The sequence below is a fragment of the Tamandua tetradactyla genome, chromosome X (genome assembly GCF_023851605.1).
Source record: "Tamandua tetradactyla isolate mTamTet1 chromosome X, mTamTet1.pri, whole genome shotgun sequence".
Taxonomy (NCBI): domain Eukaryota; kingdom Metazoa; phylum Chordata; class Mammalia; order Pilosa; family Myrmecophagidae; genus Tamandua; species Tamandua tetradactyla.
The window spans coordinates 57,867,004-57,886,869 of NC_135353.1; the positions used below are offsets into that span (position 1 = coordinate 57,867,004).

The following is a 19,866-nucleotide window of genomic DNA, read 5'->3' on the forward strand; positions in this document are numbered from 1 at the left end:
CACCTCCTACTAGGGACAGCAGAGATAGAAGCCCATGGATATCCAGGCACAGGGGCGCAACTCAAAAGAGACCAGGGGTGGAACACAAGCTGCTGAGGAATGCCGTATACAAAGGGCCACCATGGTGAAACTGCAGGTGGAAAGTGATGCGCTCACTAAATCCAGTTTCTGTTGATAGACAACCTAATTGCAAAATGGACTTTTCTGGAGTAACCCACCTTCCCAAATTGACCCCATTTGGTTTTCTGGGGCAGGATATCCTAATAGTGAAGAAGCCTGAGGCAGAAAAGCCTCACAGAGGAAAAAATAAGGCGGGCCAGGAACAGGGGTTAAATTGAACTGCTGTAAGACAGGAGGGTCGCAGAACTGAAATGAGTACGGAAAACAGTGACTGAGTAAGGGAGAGAATTTAAACAAATCATAGCAGATTGGGGTGGCGGGGTTCTACACAAAAACAAACTGGACAGATCAAGATTCCAAGAGAAGGAACAGAGGAAAGGAAGTTTTCTACTAGAAGTGAAGCAATTACTCAAAAATTTCAATCTTAAAAACTGTACTACATAGCCAGGATAAGAATCAGATGAAGAAGAGATGAGAAAATCTGATCAGATAAACATGGGCTTTTCTAAAAGTTTGGAATAAGCATCAAAGAAGAATCTTAATTCAAAGTCAACCAACAAAAACCTCAGACAAGCGGGAGAACCTGACACCCTGAGTTAACTCTTCAAGATGCCTGAACATCAGCAAAAAAAAAAAACCAAAAAACTAACAAGCCATACTAAGGGAAGGGAAAATATGGCTCAGTCAAGGGAACAAATTAAAACTTCAGAAGAGACCCAGAATATGGAACAACTAATCAAGGATGTTCAAATGAATCTTTTAAATTGGGTGGTGCAATGGTGGCTCAGTGGCAGATTTCTCACCTGTCATACCGGAGACCCAGGTTTGATTCCCAGAGCCTGCCCATGCAAAAAAAAAGAATCGTTTAAATCAATTCAAGCAGAGGAAGGATAATATAGATAAAGAGATAAAGGATATTAAGAAGACAATGTGTGAGTATAAAGAATTTAAGGTATAGAAAGAAACCTAACAGAAATGATGGGAATGAAAGGGACACTAGCAGAAATTAAAAATACACTAGGAGCATTCAACAGCAGATCTGAACAGGCAAAAGAAAGATTCTGCAAACTAGAAGAGAGGACAATCAAATACACAGTTAGAAGAACAGATAGAGAAAAGAACAGAAAAGATTGAGCAGTGTGTCAAGGATTTGAGTTGCAGCATGAAGTATGCAAACACATTCATCATAGGGTGTCCCAGAAGAAGAGAAAGGAAAAGGGGCAGAAAGAATATATGAGGAAATAATGGCCAAAAATCTCCCAACTCTTATGAAAGACATAAATTTACATATCCATGAAATGCAACATTCTCCTAACAAATGAATCCTGTAGACCAACATACTAATCAGAAATTCAAATGCCAAAGATAAAGAGATGATTCTGAAAGCAGCCAGAGAAAAGCAATTTGTCATGTACAATGGATCCTCACTAAGACTAAGTGATGATTTCTCATCAGAAACAATGAAGGTTTGAGAAGGCAGTGGTATGACATATTTAAGGTACTGTAAGAGAAAGTCTGCCAGTCCCAAATCCTTTATCTGGCAAAACTGTCCTTCAAAAACATGGGAGAGTTTAAACATTCACAGGTAAACTGAGACCATGACAGTCTGTCAGCAAGAGACGTGACCTACAAGAATTACTAAAGGTAGTTCTTCAGGTTGAAAAGAAAAGACGGGAGAGAATGGCCTGGAGTAGTGTGAAGAAATGAAGGTTATCAGTAAGGGTAACTAAATGGGTAAATGGAAAACCCAACAATATTGTATCCTCAACATACAACTCTACTCTTCAATTCACGGAAGAGTCAGATTGCAATTCAACAAGAAAGAGGCATATTTCCTGATAATGGACATGCAAAATATAAAGTGGTAAAGTGAGACAAAACAACATCAAGATAGGAAACAGGGATATGGAAGCAGAGAACATTTTGCTATTGAAGTTAGGTTGCTATTTTTTCAAATTAGAAGGTTATAGATGTAAGTTGAGCAACATAAACCCCAGAGTAACCACAAATGCAGTATTTAAAAATATACAGAAGTGCAAATAAGAGAGAGATCAGTCAGATACATCACAAAAGACCAACTATACAGGAAAGGCATTTGCAATAAAGGAGAAGAGATGCAAAAAAAGATATAACATTAATCCAAAGGACAAAAGACTGAACAAAGTACTACCTTTACTGTAATAACACTGAATGTTAATGGATTAAACTGCCCAATCGAGAGAGGCAGAGCAGCATAATGTATAAAAAAGCATGACCCAACCATATGTTGTTTACAACAGACTCAACTTGGACTCAAAGACACAAATAGCTTGAAAGTGAAATATTGGAAAAAGGTATTTCATGCAAATAGTAACCACAAAAGAGTTGAGGTAGCTAAACTAATATCACATTTTAAGTCAAAAGCTGTTATAAGAGACAAAGAAGGACACAATATATTAATAAAAGTTGTACTCCAACAAGAAGAAATAAGTCATAAATATTTATACACCTAACCTTTATGTATCCCCAAATACATGAGGCAAACACTGGCAACACTGAAAGGAGAAATAGACACTGCTACAATAATTGTTGGAGACTTCAATATACCACTCTCAACAATAGATAGAAAATCTACATATAAGTTCAATAAGGAAACAGAGAGCTTGAATTATATGATAAATTGAACTAGACCTACAGACATATGCAGAACACTGCACCCCCAAATGGAGGATATACATTTTTCTCAAGTGCACATCTCCAGGACAGATGACATGTTGGGTCACAAAACAAGTCTCAATACATTTAAATGAATAAATTTTATTAATAAATAAAGATTGAAATTATACAAAGTGCATTCTCTAACCATAATGAAATGAAGCTGGAAATCAATAACAGGTGAACAGGAAAATCCACAAATATAAGGAAGTTAAATAACTTGCTTAAATAAACAGTCTTAAATAATCAGTGGGTCAAAGGAGAAATTTCAAGGGAAATCAATAAATATCTTTAGATGAATGAAAACAAAAATACAACACATCCAAATTTATGGGAGGCAGCAGAGACAGTACTGAAAAAGTAATTTATAGCCCTAAACACTTACATTAAAAAGAAGAAGAAAGAGAGGTGCAAGAGTAGTTCAGTATAGAATTCTCACTCATGATGCAGGAGACTCGATTTCAGTTCCTGGCCTGCACACTCCCCGCCCCCCCCCCCAAAAAATTCAACAAATGGTTGAATAGCTGGATGCTCACATGGAAAAGAGTGAAATGTGACCCCCCCACAACACAGCATACAAAAAAAATGAAGAAGAAGAAGAAAGAATTAAAACCAAAGACCTAACTGCACATCTGGAGGAACCAGAAAGAGAAGAGCAAAGTACCCCAAAGCAAGCAGATGGAAAGAAATAACAAAGATCAGAGCAGAAATAAATGGAATTGAGAATAAAAAATACAATAGAGAGCATTAATAAAAGCAAAGTTTCATTCTTTGAAAAGACAAATCCTTAACTAGATTGATAGACTAAAAAGAAAGAAGTCACAAATAAATAAAATCAGAAATGAGAAGAACATTAGTATTGACACCACAGAAACAAAAAGGATCATAAGAAGATACTACGAACAACTGTATGCCAACAAATTAGACAACCTAGATGAAATGGACAAATTCCTAGAAACCCTCGCTACTAGGTATATACCCAAAAGAATTGAAAGGAGGAATTCAAACATATTTGCACACCCATATTCATAGCGGCATGTAGTAGTTAGATTCAGGTGTCACTTGGCCAGATGATGGTGCCCTGTTGTTCTGCTGCTGTGGACTTAAACCATCAGCATGTGAAATTCATCTATGGCTGATTAAATCTGTGACCAGCTAAGAGGAGTGCCTTCCACAGTGAGTGATATTGCATTTAATTAGCTGGAGGCTCAAAAGTTTAGCTCAGCAAAGCTCTGAGGAGCTCAGTACAGCCCAAAAGAGTTCAGCAGCAGCCCAGCACACCTCAGTTCAGAGTTCAGAGAAGCTCAGACTCAAACATGTGGAGATGCAGAAAGGAATCACCTCAGGGAAAGCTGATTGAAGCCATGAGAGAAGGCTAGCAGACATCACTGTGTGCCTTCCCATGTGACAGAATTAGCTGCCTTTCTTCCAAACAACTGTAAATTTGTAACTAAATAAACCTCCCTTTATAAAAGCCAAATTCATCTCTGGTGTATTGCATTACAGCATATTAGCAAAGGAAAACAGCGTTATTCACAATTGCCAAAAGATGGAAACAACCAGTGTTATCACCACTAGATAAATAAAATTTGGTATTTACACACAATGGAATATTATTCAGCCATAAATGCGAATGAAGTCCTGATGCATGCAACAACATGCGTGAACCCTGAGGACATTATGCTGAGTGAAATTATCCAGACACAAAAAGACAAATATTGTATGATTTCACTGATATGAACTAATTATTTTAAGCAAACACATGGAATTAGAATACAGAATATAGGTTACCTACCACAGCATAGACTGGAGTTTGAGAATGGGAGTTGATGCTTAATATGGTCAAAATTTTGATTTTGGTTGATTGTAAAGGTTTGGAAATGGATGGTGGTGATGGTGGCACATTACTGTGAGCATAGTTAACAACAGTGAGCCTTGTAGGTGAATATGGTTCAATGGAGAATCTTTAGGTCATATATGTTACTAGAATAAAAATTAAAAGATATAGCATAGGAGTGTATAACACAGTGATCCCTATTGTAGACAATGGGCTATAGTTTATAGTACTAATATAAGAATGTTCTTTCATCAATTTCAACAAATGCATGACATTAATACAAGGTGTTAATAATAGGGTGGTATGAGGAAAAAATACACCTAATGTAAACTATGTATGATAGTTAATATTAATATTTTAATAATTTTCATCAATTTTAACAGAGGTGACTACTGTTAAAAACTTAGTACAATTATAAAAAAATGCTATCATCAGTTGTAATGACAGTTGTAATGCAAGGTATTGGTGGTGAGGTGGTGTATAGAAATTCAGCATTTTATGCATGATTGGTCTGTAAATGCACAACTTCTCTAATAAATTTTATTTTTAAAACCACCCAATTAAAACATGGGGACTTGTCAAAAAGGGGATGAAGAGATATTTCACTGAAAAGGATAGAGATGGAAAATAAGCACTTGAAAAGATATCCTACTTCATTAAGCATCAAAAAATGCAAATTTAAACAACAAAGAGATACCACTACAAACCTGTCAGAATGACTAAAATAAAAAATAATGACACCACCAAATGCTGGCGAGGGTGCAGAGAAACTGAATTAGTCATACACTGATGGATGGATGGAATGTAAAATGGCACATCACTCTGGAAAACATTTTGGCAGTTTCTTATAAAACTAAGCATACAATTAACATATGATCCAGCAGTAGAACTCTTGCATTTATCTCAGATAATTGAAAATTCCCATTTGCACAAAATCTTGTACACCAATGTTCATGTAAACTTTATTTAGAATAGCCAAAAACTATAAACAACCAAGATGTCCTTTAACAGGTGAATGGTTAAACAAATTGTGATGCACCCATAGAAAAAGGAACAAAAAGGAAGCAACCTGGATGAATCTCTGGGATTCATGCTGTATGAAAAAAGTCAAACCCTAATATTTAATACCGCATGATTCTATTTATATAATATTCTTGAGATAACACAGTACAGAAATGAAGAACAGATTAGTGATTGCCAGGGGTTAAGGAAGTGGGAGTGGAGTGGAAAAGGAGGGAAGCAGATATGGCTATAAAATGACAACATAAGGGATCCTTATGTTGATAGAAATATTCTTTATTTTGACTGTATCTATGTCAACAGCCTGACTGTGATATTGTAGTATAGTTCTGCAAGATATTACTGGATAAAAAGGGCATGGGGGTGTCTCCCTATTATTTCTTACAGCTGAATGTGACTCTATAATTTTCTCAAAATAAATTGTTTTAACTTTTTTTAAATTGTAAAATATAACATATATACAAAAAAGCAATACATTTCCAAGTACATTTTAACAAGTAGTTATAGAACAGATTTTAAGGTTTGTTTGGTACGAGTTATAGTTCCATGATTTTTCATTTTTTCTTCTAGCTGCTCCATGACACTGGAGACCAGCAGAAATATCAATATAATGATTCAGTAGTCATACTCATTTGCTAAATCCTATCTTCTCTATTATATTCCTCCTTCTCTTTAAATAAAATATATACCTAAAAACAGTAAATTTCAAAGTACATTGCAACAATTACTTGTAGAACAGATTTCAGAGTTTGGTATGAAATAATCCCACAATTTTAGGTTTTTATTTCTAGCTGCTCTAAGGTACTGGAGGCTAAAAGAAGTATCAGCATAATGATTCAGCACTCATACTCATTTGTTAAACCCAACCTTCTCTGTATAACTCCACCATCACCTTAGATTTTTTTGGGCCATTCCCATTCTAACTTTTTCATGTTGGAAATGGCTGTTGATACTATGGGGTAAGGGATGGAACTAGTTGATGTTCTGGAGAAGCTAACTCCTGTACATTTCAGGACTTCACTGGTTCAGAGACCCATCTGGAGGTTGTAGGCTTTGGAAAGTTACCCTAGTGCATAGAACCTTTGCAGAATTTTATATAATGTCCTAGGTATTCTTTAGGATTGGCAGGAATGGTTTAGCTTGAGGTTTGGCAAGTTATCATAGGTAGCAATGTCTAACTGATGTCTGCATAAGAGTGACCTCCAATGTAGTCTCTTGACTCTATTCAAAATAAAATTTTAATATAAAAATCTAATTTGGTCCATTCACTCTTTGCTTCATCTTCCCAAAGTAGTTTTTCTATCACTTTTATCTAAAGAGGTTCTAGCACTAAACATAGTGCATGTCAATAGATCCTCTTTAATGAGAAAATGGGAATCAGGAAACTGTACATTGGGAAATACGCACCAATTAACTCAATTATTTTGGGCAACTTTTGAGCCCCCTAAATTAGAGTCTTCCATGAAAGAAGAAATTTATGATTTAAGCAAATCATAAATAACATAAAGAGGCCTCAGCACTACTGCTCTTACAATCAGTAGACCAACTGTTATAGGCTATAGCATTTCAAGTTAAGGAGTCTGTTTCTTTCAGTACCCAAGACTCCTAAGAAGTTAGCCTTAGGCTCAGTTCAAGCAAGCTTATAACTTCTTTACAATTAGGAATTAAGAGAGACTTCCCAACATGGTTTTATGGAAGTGTCTGCCAACTGGGTGACACTAACACCCAGTGTTTGGGTTACTAACAAGCCCATGTCCTTACTCCATACCCAACTTTGCTATGCCTATGAACAACAGCATATATGGATGGTCTATTCGTTGAGTTGGTTTTGGCCTCTGACTCTCTTTGCCTGTTGATACCCAGACCCATTTTGACATCTCTCATTGAGTGTAGACAGATGGGGTAAAGAAATAAAGAAGGAGGTTCAAGTGAAACAAAAGTGAGAAACTAAATTCCTTCTATAATCATAACATGTTCCTAGTTCCAATGAATAGCCCTTTGCATCTGCTTACCTTTTCAAATAGTATCCTGTTCATAATGCTTGAGGTAAATGACTATCCTCATGAGGAACATCATAGTCATCAGGTCAGTATTTCTCAAAAGGATACCCAGAATCAGAGGGATTGGTGTTGATCTGTGTGGTGGTAGTCACCCAGTTGGCAGTAAAGCCTGCAGAATCGGTCCCACTGACATGTGAAGTACACCTTTCTTATGACCAGAATATTTATATTTGTAAGCCAAGTTACATTTCCTTCTGAGAATATAGAGCAGCGGGTCATAACAAGTGGTGAACATCAAAAACATTTGGGGAGTCTTTTTAAGATACAGGTTCTTTGGCCCTACCCTGGGGACTCAGATTCAGAAAGTCTTCGATAAGACCTATGGATCTGCCTTTTAAACAAGTTCCTGGTGATTGTGATGTGTAGACAGGTTTGGAAACCACTGTTCTAGTTAAATACTGACAAATTCTAGTTGTCTAATTCTAGTTCCTCTAAATGCCATGTAGAGGCTCATAACTTCTTATTTAACTTGTCAGTAGCTCTGTCTAAAGATTATATAGACTAGGTCATAGACTTGAGTCAAAAGGGCTTAAGTAACTAAATGAAAAGTTGAGCTCTTGGTTAAGCAGCACTTCATTTAATTGAAGAGCCCCAAGGGAAAAACAGCAGGTATAGCTAAAAAGCCAAGCTGAATTTCACTTCTAAGAGTGCTCATCCCTGTCCTATAAATTGGCCAAGGTAGGGCCCTTGAAGAGGAAACAATGGTTAAAATGAGGCACAAATGCTAAGTGAGGGAGCTGAGAATCACAATTAATCTTGTTTGCAATTCTTCCATTGTTGATTACATGGACCACCCCTACAGTTCCCATTCCTTCATCAAGGTAGTGTCCTACCTGAACTAGGCACTGGATATTATGGCATTTCCCCAGACTACTCCAGGGCATCATTCCAGGCTATTCTGAGGATACGGGAAATGGGATTGACTCATTTTGACAGCAGGTTTGCTGTGACTTTTTACCTCAGGCATTTTTCCTGAAAGTTAATGTACTCAGTATCTATACTAACAGTATTCAAACATGTTTCCAGAGCAGTAGCTTAAGTATCACTTTGGAACTTATTAAAAATGCAAATTATCAGCTATCACCCCAAGCCAACTGAATCAGACACTCTGGAGATGAGGCCCAACAATTCTTATAACATGCTTTCCAGGTAATTTTCATGAACTCTAAAGTTTGAAAACATGATCTTTATATACAACTGGAAGACGAAAAGGCTGCATCTTCCCTGTAAGCCTGCCACAGCACCAGAAAACCTATTATGCAAGATTAATTCCCTTAGACTGGCATTCTGATGAATTGTGGGCCAAATTTAACATAGAGATGTGTTTTGTTTTGACAGCATGGTTTTTTAATTACTGTAAAAATTTTCAAACATTCCTAAAAATAGAAAATATAGTATTATGCACATGAATATACCCAATTATGAAGGCTTCACAATTATTGACATGTAGCCATATTTGCTTTTTCTTTCTGAAACAAAAAAATTTAAATCAAATCCAAAATACTATGCTAGATTACATCTAAAACATTTCAGTATGTATGTCTAAGAACAATAAGAAAAAATAATGCCACTACCACATCTATGAAATATATATACACATGCATAACTTTATCTAACAACCAATTCTTACTTAAATTTATCTAATTGCTTCAAGAATGCTCAAAAATTGTTTTCTTGAATCAGAATCTAAAGAAAGTCCATAAATTGTGTTTGATTGTAAAGTTTCTTATGTGTCTTTTCTTTCCTAGACTGATACCCCATCTCCCATGTTTTTTTTCTTTTTCATGTCTCTAACTTCTTTGAAGTGCCTGTACAGTTGTCCTATAGAACATGTGACTTTCTGGATTTGTCTAATCAGTCCAATATATTTAAAAATAATTCAACTTCAATGTTTTTGTGAGGCCTGAAATTCTCCAGTTCATCAGAGTCACCACCAATCCCTATTCTTTTATTCATTTATAAATTCATTTATTCAACAAATATTAATTTATAAATCTCAGATATACAAAGAAGTTTCCTAGGAACTTAGGGTACATAATCAAACAACACAAACAAAGATCCCTTCTTTAGTGTACCTTATATTCCAACATGACTCACAAATTTATGTTTTATGGCTGGGCCATAAAAGTTTCTGGTTTTTGTTTTAGGAAATTGTGTTTCAGTGGACACTTTAAAAATGTAAACCTGTGAGAAGAAATACACATTAACTCATGATTGATTTTGTAAACCTTAACTAAATGCAATAACTCTCCCCTTAAAAACAAAAGTGTAAGACACCAAAAGGAAGACTCTGCCCCACTAAAGACAGCTTTACTATGGAGGACATTCTGTCATGTTTAAAAGCATGGGTTTGGATCAAACAAACCAGGATTCAAAATCAAGTCAGCAAAAATGATGAAGTAAGAACCTCCGAAAGCTTACCCTTTCATGAGAGCAATGAAATGATTGGTAAAAATTGTCAGAATCAACTTTTTTGGAACTCTGGAAATTAACCAAAGGCTTGTAGCAACACACAGGAGCATTTATTCAAGGGAAATGGCTGAATCTCTGTAAAAAAATAGCAAGCTTTGTGTTGTTTTAACTCCCCCTATCCTCATCATGAACACTCCAGTTCATCTACTGCCTTTAAATAGAATAACCTGAATATCTGGCACAGGTGGGAGCAGTAAAAAGCTGGAAGTGAAGACTAAGTTTTAAATACAGTGGCTAGACATTGAAGGTATGCCCCATACATGCAGTGGCTCAGTGATGAATGGGACATATACTGGTTCCAGGAAATTCAGAAAATCTCTATCTAATCATTAACTGATTACTAAGATAATTGAGCAGCAATTTTAGTGGACACACCTGAAAAAGAATATAGTTTTTAATGAAATCAGAAATGTTACTAAACAAATGAACAACTACAAGAAGCAACAACAAACTCATGGGAGGGAAAGAAGAAAATTTCCACAGTTGCTACACTATATTATTTAAAATGTACAGCCTTCACCAAAACATTATAAGACCTATATAGAAATAAGATAATATGGCCCACACATAAGGGAAAAAGAGCAATGAATAGAAACCATTCATTATGAAGTCCAAACATTGGAAATAATAGGCAAAGTCTTCACATCAGCTATTTTTAAAATGTTCAAAGAGCTAAAGGGCATCTTGTCTAAATAACTGAAATAAATTATCAAAATGACTTCTCACCAAGTAGGGCATATCAGTAAGAGATAGCAATTATAAAAATAGCCAAAAATAATTCTGGAATTAAAAACTATAATAACTGAATTGAAAAATTCAATAAAGGTGCTCAACAGCAGATTTGGGCAGGGAGAATAAAGAATCAGTGAACTTAAAGATAGATCAGTTGACATTATCCAGAAAGAGTGTCAGAAAGAAAACATAATGAAGAAAATTGAATGCAGTCTGAAAGACCTACAGGACATAATCAAGTGTAACAATATATATATATAATGGGAGTCCAGCAAGAAAGATGCAGAAAGAATATTTTATGAAATAATGGCCCCAAACTCCCCAAATTTAATGAAAGATGTGAATTTATACATCTAAGAAGCTCAGCAATATCTCAACCTCATAAACTCTAAGAGATCCATACCTAGATACATCAAAATCAAATTGTCAGAAGACAAAGAAAAAGAATTCTGAAAGCAGCAAGAGAAAAGTGATTCATCATGTACAAATGATCCTCAATATGAGATTAACAGCTGATTCTTCTTCAGAATCCATTAAGCCAGAAGACAGTGGGATAATATATTTAAAGTGCTGAAAGAAAAAAAAAACACCATCAATCAAGATGTCTATATCCAGCAAAACTGTTTTTCAAAAATAAAGAAGAAATTAAAACATTCCCAGATAAACAAAGGCTAAGGGCATTCACAGCTACTAGACCTGCCCTACAAGAAATACTAAAAGGAATCCTTAAGACTTGAAAAGAAAGGACACTAGATGGTAACTTAAATCAATGTGAGGAAATGAACACCAGCACAGGTAACTACATAAGTAAATACAGAGTAGAGAATAAATATACATTTTTGGTAAATCCTTATTTCTTTAGTGATATAAAAGACCCACTGAATAAATCAGTGATTAGAAATCTATACTGAGGTACACACAGTGGATACGATGCAATTTGTGACAATAACGTCATAAAAGAGGGAGGGATGGGGCTATAGAGGAGCAATTTTTATATAATATTTAATTAAGTTGGTAATAATCCCAAATACATTGCAATAGATTACAGTGTTAATGGTAATTCCTGGAATGAATAAGAAAAGAACAAAAATATATAGTAAAATAAATTATATTAAAATAATACACTAGACACTATCTAACACAGAAGAAGGAAGTAATGGAGGAACTGAGGAACAAAAAAGACATAAGACTCAGAAAACTAAAAGCAAAATGGCAGACAAATTCTATCTTATCAGTAGTTATTTTACTTGTAAATGGATCAAAACTCACATTATAGGCAGAAATTAGTAAAAAGAATAAAAAAAAAACCAAGAACCAACTATATGCCATCTACAAGAGTTACAAAGACACACCAGTAGTTGAAATTAAGAGAATGGAAAAAGATATACCATGGAAGCAGTAACCAAGAGAAAGCTGGAGTGGCTATATCAATATCAGACAAAATAGACTTTAACAAAAAAATTTATTACTAGAGAGAAAGATGATATTTTATAATGACAAAAGGGATATAAAACAATTACATAGTAGGAATATATAACAATTAGAGTCATGTATGCACTTAACACCAAAGTCTCAATACTTATAAAATAAAAATTGGGATAATTGAAAGAATAGACAATTTGTCAATAATACTTAATTTCAACATTCCACTTTTTGAAAAAATGAATAAAACAGCTAGGCAAAAGATTGGCAAGGTAACAGAAGACTTGCAAAACACTATAAAATGACTAAACTGACAGATGTCCACAGAATGTTACACCCAGTAACAGCAGAATACACACTCTTCACAAGTGCACATGGAAAATTCTCTAGGACACACTATATGTTAGGTCATAAAACAAGTCTTAATAAATTTAAAAGGATTGAAATCATGCAAAGACTTATCCATCCAAAAAAGAATGAAATTCAAAATCAGAAATAGAAGGAACTTTGAGGATTTCAAAAATATGTGGAAATTAAACAACATACATCTAAATAATCAATGGGTCAAAACACACACATACACGCACACACACATACATACACACAGGAAATTAGAAAATACTTTGAAATGAATGAAAATGAAAACTCAAAAGTATTGGGTAACAGAAAAATCAGTTATCACCTTATATCTGTAAATAATGCATACATTTAAAAAGACTAAATAAATATCCTAAATCTATACCTTAAAAAACTATAAAATGAAGACCAAACCAAACACAGAGCAAGCAGAAGGAAAGACATCATAAATACTAATGGAAATAATCCATTAGAAAGTAGAAAAACAAGGGAAAAAACAAAAGTTTGTTCTTTGAAAAGATCAATAAAATTGACAAACCTTAAACTAGACTGACCAATAAAAAACAGAGATGACTCAAATTGCTAAAATGAAAGTGGGGATATTACTACCAACCTTATAGAAAAAAGATTTATAAGTGAATTTTAAGAATAATTTTATGCCAATAAATTAGATAACCTAGATGAAATGAACAAATTCCTAGAAAGGTGTAAACTACCAAACTAACTCAAGAATAAATAGATATCTGAATACATGTATCAGAACTATAGATATTGAGATAGTAATAAAGAAGCTTCTCACACATACACAGAAATAAAAGACCAGATTAGATGGATTCACTGGTAATTCCTACCAAAAGTTTGAACAGGAATTAACAAGAATCCTTCACAAACTCTTCCAAAAATTAGAAGAGAAGGGAACACTTCCTAACTCATTCCATAAGGCTAGTATTACCCTGTCACCAAAGCCAGGAAAGGCCATCACAGGAAAAAGAAACTAATGACCATCTCCTAAGAATATAGATGGAAGAACTGTCAAAAACACACAAGCAAACCAAATGCAGCAGCATATAGAACGCATTATGTACCCTGACCTAGTGGGATACTATCCCAAAAACGCAAGGTTGGTTCAACATGTGAAAATCAATTAATGCAGCATACCACATTAATAGAGTAAAGAGGTGAAAACCAACATAATCATTTCAATAGATAACAGGAGAATCATTTGCATTTGACAAAATACAACACTCCTTCATGATTTAAAAGCCCCCATATTCAACACACTAGAAATTGAAGGGAACTTCCTCAACTCGATAAGGGGAATCTATGAAAAACCCATAGCTAACATAATACTTTCTGGTGAAATACTTGGAGCTTTCCCCCTAAGATGAGAAATGAGACAAGGATCTTTACTCTCACCACTTCAATTCAAAAGTGTACTGGGGGTTGTAGCCCAGGCAATTAGGCAAGAAATAGAAGTAAACATCATCCAGATTGGAAAGGAAGAAGTAAACTTATTCTATTTACAGATTTATATATAGTCTTGTATAAAGAAAACCCTGAAGCATCCGCAAATTATTAGAGCTAATAAATAAGTCCAGCAAGGTTGCAGGATACAAGATCAATATACAAAAAATTAGTTGTATTTCTATACAATAACAATAAACATTCCAAAAATGAAATTGGGAAAATAATTCCTTTACAATTACATCAAAAAGAATGAAATAAATTTTCCCAAGGAAGTTTGAGACCCATATACTGAAAACCACAAAACATCATTGATAGAAATTAAATAAGACTTAAATAAATAGAATGATTTTTTTGTAAGTCACTTAACCTTTTGTTCCTAGTTCTGTGTCCTCATGTAAAATAGTGCTAGTAATAGTAATTACTTCATAGTGTTGTTCTTAGGAATAAATGAGATCATATAGCACAAACCCCCAGCATAGTGTCTGGATCATAGAAAGCATTCAGTGTGTTATTACTATCATCATCATAATAATTATTATTTGCTAGAACAATGGCCTAAAGAGTACACACTCAAGTTTAAGTAGCAGCAATGTGCACTTACCTATCTTGATGGGGATTTTCTCTCAGTTTTTATCCCAGAAGGGTATATTTCCGTTTTTCCAACACCCTGCACTTTCTTATCCACGGATAGGAATGTTCAGTGACTACATGTTTTCTTACCCACTCACCCCAATTCAATTCACAAGATTAGTGCCATTTTGAGGTTCTTCTTACTTATGCTGAAAATTTCAGAAGACAGATATGGAGCTAAACAATATCTCGAGTACCAATATATTTGGAGTGCCTAGACCCATCTGAGGCTTTCCAGTGCTTTGAGAGGCAGCTGGGGATGCCACGAGATGCCAAAACCCATTTTAAAAAATCAATTGGTGCAGTCGCTGAGCGTGCACACGCCGGGAGGGCTGAGATCTGCGCCTGCGCCGTACCGACGCCCGGCGGGCAGTTTGAAAATCGCGATTCGGGATTTGAGGCCCAGACCAGCTTAAAGGATGACCTCTTCAGATCTGGAACAGTTATGCTTTCACATTAATGAAAAGATTGGCAATATTAAAAAAAACTCTGTCATTAAGAAACTGTGGCCAAGAGCCTATCTTGAAGACTACATTAAATAAAATAGGAGATGACGTCATCATTGTCAATGAACTTCTAAATAAATTGGAATTGGAAATTCAGTATCAAAAACAAATAATTCACTCAAGGAACTCTGTGAATCTGTTGAAGAAGATTATAAAGATGTGCAACATCTCAAAGAAAACATTCCTCCCCATTTGCCTCATGTAACAGTAACCCAGAGCGTTGTTAAAGAATCAGTTTTTAACCCTGAAGAACCAGTCAAAGTTGAGGAGACTGTATCCACAAAGAAGCCCCCAAAAGAACAAAGAAATATTAAAGAGATTCCATTTATAACTTCTGATGAGTTTAATGGTGTTCCTGGATACATGAAATCCCGCTTAACCTATTGTCAAATTAATGATGTTATTAAAGAAATCAACAAGGCAGTAATTAGTAAATATAAGATCCTACATCAACCAAAAAAGTCTATGAGTTCTGTGGCCAGAAATCTCTATCACAGATTTATTGATGAAGAAACAAAGGATACCAAAGGTCATTATTTTATAGTGGAAGCTGACATAAAGGAGTTCATGGCTTTGAAAGTTGACAAGAGGTTTCATGTGATGCTGAATATTTTACGACACTGCCGGAGGCTCTCAGAGATCCGAGGGCAGGGACTCACCCCATATGTCATAACCTGAGGCCCTTGAGAAACCCTCGAACAAACTAACAGTAAAAAAGCTACTACCATAATTTCTTTATATATAATTCCTTTAGTGTTTTCATTTTCTTTTGTTTCTTGTAAAAATAAAACTTTATTGATGAAGCATAAAAATAAAAAAAAAATCAATTGGTAAGATCACTGAGGACACCATTTTCAAATTGGGTGTAAAGGTCACATTTGCAAGTTTACTTTTCCTATCAGTCTTTCTCAAAATGCCCATACTCTTTTTCTTGGTGACAGAAGAAGGGGGCTGAAGTGGTAGGAAATCCCAAAAATCAGTGGGGGAAAATGGAATTTGCCTTTACCAAATGCAGCCCAAAAATACTTCTTTGATTTCTACTTAAGATGCCTTATTGCCTAATCCCAAGATGACAGGAAGCATAAAATCAACAATGTCTCTAAAATTCTTTCAAGCAAAATTGGTCTAGGCTTTTCTCTATAATACCCTAGGATGCAAGGGAAGCCACAAATAGCAAGAACAATGGTGAGATAGTAGGGAGAAGGAAGGTAAGGCAGGGGTTCCCAATAGTCATTATGATTTATCAGTCTTTAAAGTTAATAAATCTAGATATGCTTAATCCAAGTCTATTGTTCTTTCCACGTCTTACTAATATCTTCTAATAGGAATATGTCAGAAACTAGGAATATTTTGATGGAAGGAGAGTGTCAGGACAGGCACAGGCAATTTTATAAGAGAATAGAGCAGGACAGGGCACTAGAAGAAGCAGTTTTTTACAAAAAAGCATAAAGAAGTAATAGAAGAGTGTAAATGCCACACATTTTTCTCCTTTATTTTCATATTTCATCACCCATTGGTTCATCAGTCCAGGGACTGGGCATTGTGGCATTTTGTCCATCCTGCTCCAGATATACACAGTCCATTCTTAGAGTATGAGGAATGGGAATTTCCCATCTCAGTGGAAGATGAGTTGTGAACCTCTAGCACAGGATTCTGGCCTGAGGGTCAATGCATGGACACTGTAGCCATAGCATTGAGTCACCCATCATCAATACCTTATTAGGGACTGACCACATGCAAAAAGTTTATCTCAAAGGGGGACGAGATGACCTCCCATGAAACACATATATTTCATTTCCAATGCTTCCGACAGTGATTCTAGAATACTTTCAGACTTGCTAGCCCCAGGAAGAGAGACTAAAACTGATTTCACATCTAATTATGCCTCCTGATGAAAGAAGACTGAAAAGTTTAAATTAAAAAGTCATAAATAACATTCATGAATTCCCCATAGAAGGAAAAGTCAAGAGAGACTCCTGTAGCATATAATCTATGAGAATGAATTTCCAATGAGTTTTTTCCAACTCTTACCTCTCAAAGAAGGAAATGGAATCAGGCTTTGTAAGGAAGTTTGTTTCCTAGGGAGCTTTTCTGAGGATTAGACAACGTTTTGGGGGGAGCTGGACTACTATGATAGGCCTTATGCTCAGTGAAAGGATTCAAACTCGCCTTGCTATTGAACTAAAATTAAAATAAATTGGGAAATAATGTTCCAAACCCAGTCAATGCCCCAAAGTAGGAAGAGGTTTTGCTCCAGTCATGGTCAAATGGAAAAAAAATTACAAAAAACATTCATAGAAATCCCACTGCCTACTTAAAAATATAGGACAGGTCACTGTCCTCAGTGAGTTTATACATTAGTTGTAAAAACAAACCATGAATACATAGTAAAAGGATCAGGAAAGGACAACAGATCTGGAGGCCAGAAGACCTGGTTTCTAGTCCTGGCTCTGCCACTAACCTACATTGTGACCCATGGCAAATCCTTTCTTCTCTGGATCTCAGTTTCCCCATCTGTAAGCTGAGGTCATTGGACTACATCTCTAATGATTAAAATGTACAGAGTTCTTATTTGGAACAATGGAAATGTTTTAATAATGGATGGTGATGATGGTAGCGCATTTAGAATATAATCAATGGAATTAAATATATATCTGAATATTATTAAAAGGGGAAATACTGTATTATATATATGGTAACAGTACATTTTTTTAAATTTCCATGGAACTGGGATTCTGGGAAGATAGCAGAATAGGACAGACTGAGTTCTCCCCTGCTCCAAGGAACAGCTGAAAAAGTGACAGAAAAATGGCAGAGACAGCAGTTCCAGAGTGTGAATGATGTGAGAGGTTCTTCTACACTACATAGGGAGGTTCTGGATGACAAAGCAGAGGAATTGAGATACAAAGAACAAGGTGAGTGGGCTCCATCATTACTCCACTGAGGACAAAGTAGCACCCACGAAAGTGCCTGCTACTGCAGCTGGTTTGGGGTTTCAGCACCTTAGGATTCACAGCCCCAAGCTCTCTTGGGGAACCCAGAAGGCAGTAAACTTAACTTTGCCTGCTCATAAAGACCATCCAACAAGTGCACTGAGATTACTGCACACTTTCTCAAATGAAGGCCCCGTGTCTTCAGGAGTGTACCGAGAGGGAGGAGGGCCGAGGTAGCAAGCCAGCTGCACTCTTTGACTGCCCCACACCCATGTACCCACACAGACCGCCATCCCCAACCACAACCTTTACTGACACCCTCGCCCTACTCTGTACCCCATGTACCCCAAGCACCTGAACCCCACCCCCACACCCCACAGAACTGATCCCACACCCACGCCCTGCACACCCTTGCTCTGGCCAGCCCTGTGCCTCATGCATGCACACAGACCCACCCCACCACCTGCAAACCTCTGCCCCGACCCCAGCACCCCACCATCCCCAGAGTGCCCCACACACCTGTGCTCTGATGCCCCATGGTCCGCATGCTTGCCCACTGACCCTAGTACCCCTGACCCCCAACTACACATGTACCCATGCCCCGCCCCCCACACTCTGACCCCCTTCCACACTCCACATCCTGCCCCCACCCCGACACCCTACCCACTGGCACAGCCCCAACAATCAGGTTCCCACTGTGCTCTGCTTCCCTTTTCCCTGTGCCATGCCTTGTCCCTGCACCTCCCCTCTTGACTCTGTGCCCTGCACACATGCCTTCAGGTACCAGCATAGTGGCCGTGCCCTGTGCCTAGCCCTGAACTGCACCACACCCCATCACTGTACCGCCGTGCCCTGTCCCAATCCCATGCCCCGCCAGGCTCATGCCCATCTAACAAATACAAAACATTAGATGACTGAGGGAAATCAACTTCCAAAGTAACGCCATCAAGATAATTAAATGCCTTGAAGTCAAGAGAAAATCATAAAGCATATGAAGATACAGACAGATTAAGCCTAGCCTAAAGATCAAATTAAAACATCAGAGGAGACACAGACATTGGAACAACTAATCAAAAATGTTCATACAACTCTACTAAATAAATCCAATGGTCAATGGATTGGCTAACAACATAAAGGAGATCAAGAAGACCTTGGAAGATCATAAAGAAGAATTTGAAAGAATAAATAGAAAAACAGCAGATATCACAAAGATAAAAGATACTGTAGGGCAGGCCATGATGGCTCAGCAGGCAGAATTCTTGCCGGCCATGCCAGAGACCAGGGTTCGATTCCTGGTGCCTGCCCATGCAAAAAAAAAAAAAAAAAAAAAAAAAAGATACTGTAAACCAAATAAAAAATATACTAGAGACATACAACAGCAGATCTGAAGAGTCAGAAGAAAGAATTAGCACATTAGAGGACAGAATAATTGAATTTAAATGAACAAAAGAACAAATGGCAGAAAGGATGGGAAAATTTGAATTGGATCTCAGGGGAATGATGGATAACACAGCAGCACAAAAATAGAAGAATCATCAGTTTCCCAGAAGGAGAAGAGAAGAGTAAAGGGCTAAGAAGATTAGTTGAGGAGATAATGGGAGAAAACTTTTCAACAC

General features: G+C 36.4%; 1 long non-coding RNA gene and 1 pseudogene across 1 annotated transcript in view; one reads left to right on the forward strand and one right to left on the reverse strand.

Annotated features, from left to right (window-relative positions):
* Positions 1-19,866, reverse strand: part of LOC143670370 (uncharacterized) — a 196,949-nt gene that overhangs the window by 86,172 nt on the left and 90,911 nt on the right. The gene's annotated exons all lie outside the window — the stretch shown is intronic.
* Positions 15,134-16,116, forward strand: LOC143670451 (SKA complex subunit 1 pseudogene; annotated as a pseudogene).